This window comes from Nelumbo nucifera, chromosome 1, assembly GCF_055504915.1.
Source record: "Nelumbo nucifera cultivar China Antique chromosome 1, China Antique-T2T, whole genome shotgun sequence".
Lineage (NCBI taxonomy): Eukaryota > Viridiplantae > Streptophyta > Magnoliopsida > Proteales > Nelumbonaceae > Nelumbo > Nelumbo nucifera.
The window spans coordinates 110,226,174-110,228,715 of record NC_142649.1 but is presented as its reverse complement, the minus strand read 5'-3'; positions in this window follow the sequence as shown (position 1 = coordinate 110,228,715).

The window sequence follows — 2,542 nt, the reverse complement described above, 5'->3', positions numbered from 1 at the left end:
TTTTTCCTCATGCCAGTTCCTAGTTTCGGTTACAATTTTGTTTTTAATGACTTAACAAATTAATTGGCTGGGTCGATTGGATTGGGTCAAGGTGGCTTTGGGTTCAACCGGCCCACTTATATTCCTTTTTAAATGGGTCACATTAATGGGTTGATGGGTTGAACGAGTTGGGATAAAGCTCAACCCAAACCCACCGAATTGCCCCCCTACTTAATTGGTTGGTATGTTTCATGTAAAGAAAAAAAAAAGGCTAAGAACATCCTTGTATAATACAAAATATTAATAAGATGAAAATTAAAAAATTGATAGCATTCAATCAAGATTTTTAAAATTCGACGGGATAGGGAATCGTTCTAGGGGACTGGTTCCCAGGTCGAACAGTCCAACCATCCGGTTCGAATGGATGACCAATTCTGATTTAAAAAAAAATGACCAAAAAATCATCGTTCATGTCAATGGTTTGACTGCCCAAGTGAGTAGGTCACTGAATAAATCAATGGTTTTTGGCTAAAAAATGATTTTAGGTTGAAACGGAACCAATTACCCGATGACCGAACTAGTTAGGGGTCTAGTTACCGGGTCGAACCAAATGGTTGGCCCGTTTTGACAAAACAATAAAAAAATTTAAAAATTTGAAAAATAGTCTAAACCATTCAAACGGTTTGAATAGTTAACTGGCCGGTTCAGCGGTTTGCTTACCAAAATCAACAGTTTTGGGGAAAAATTGAACCGGTCAGGTGACCAGTTCCTGGTTTTTCTAGTTCGGTCCGATTTTGAAAACCATGTAAAAAGCTATGGTGTTTTTTCCGTATGATATTAGGTTGTAACTTTTAAAGGTTAAAAACAAATGAATTTATTAATGGTTTTCTAATTGGGTTAACCGGTTGATTGGTTTGTATTTTTTACCCGTTTTTGAATTTATAATATATTATAATTAAATATACTAGCGGAGGGGCCCTACTTCGCAAGGGTTGGAATGGAATTGTACATTAAAAAAGATAATTCCATTAAGACAATGGTTTTTTAATAAGAAACTTACAATTATAGGCACTCAAGTCTTAAAACTCATATAAAGACTTAAAAGAGATTATCATGTGCTCGTTTTTTAAATATTGCTTCAACAAAACATCTCATACAAAAGAATACGATCATACAGTGATAGTTTTGAGTTCTACTTCATAGTTGTCCTTTGTTTCACATCGAAAACTCCTAGTTGACCTGGACGGTATGACCGTTCAGCCCGGGAACCGTCCAGGCAACCAGTTCCATTTTACCCCAAACCCAGTCCTTGGCCAAAAATCGTTGAATCAGTCAACAACCAATTGACGCATATGGTCGAACCATCAACCCATCGACCCGTTCAACGGTTTTTGGCCATTTTTATTTTTAATTTTTGTTGTCAAAATGGGCCATCCATTTGAACCAGACAATTGAACCGTCGACCTGGAAACCAATGGCCAGAACAATTCTGTTTCCGGGTCATTTTTTCTATATGTCAATAATTAGACAAAATAACTTTGTAGTCATAGTCATGGGAAGGGTGGACATTGCAAGGGAATCCAAAACCTTTCGACAAATCCAAAGTGACCTTAAACACGGAAAAAAATTGGCGGTAAATCCACAAAACTGGAAAAACCAAGGGAAAAAAATTAGAAAATCGAGTCCAAAGTTCAGCTTTGAATCAGAGCTAAACATACATGCAATCAAAGAAAGAGATAAAGCAGATTGTCTTGTACGAAAACTAAAAAAAACATTACAAAAGAAAACCTAAAGAAAAACCTAAAGGAAAGAAATAAAATGGTGGTAAACCCTAGACCATTTTGGAGGATCTTAAAGAAGACCAAACACAAAAAAAAAGCAGTAAAATGAAAAAAAAAGGAACATACCACACACACTCGAACCGTCGAGCATTTTGGCCCAGGAACCGTCCAGGCAACCGGTTCCATTTTACCCCAATCCTAGTCTCTGACCAAAAACCGTTGAATCAGTCAACGACCCATTGACTCGAGAGGTCGAACCGTTGACCTGTTGACACATTCAATGATTTTTGGCCGTTTTTTAATTTTTTTAATTGGGAATTGTCCAGGCAACTGGTTCTGTTTTATCCCAATCCGGGTCCCTGGCCAAAAACTGTTGAATCAGTCAATGTCTCATTGACTCGGGTAGTCGAACCATTGACCCATTCAATGGTTTTTGATTGTTTTTTTTTTATTTTTTAATTTTGTTGTCAGAATGGGCCATCCGAACTGGACAATCGAACTGTCAACCCAAAAGCCGATGGCCAGAACGGTTCCATTTTTGGGTCGTATGAATTACACGCTAGAATGACATAACACATATGATATTGCTTAATGGACCTCACATACTCATGTTTTTGCCTGTAATTTTTATTGTCAGAATGGGTCAAAACCTGGGTATGTTGAAATGATTCATGAACCCATCTAAGTGGGTGATCATAGTGACAGGATCAGTCCCTTTTTCGGACAAAGGTAATGATCAGGGAAATGCACTCTCTCTGTTGGAAACCAAAACTGCCGACAAT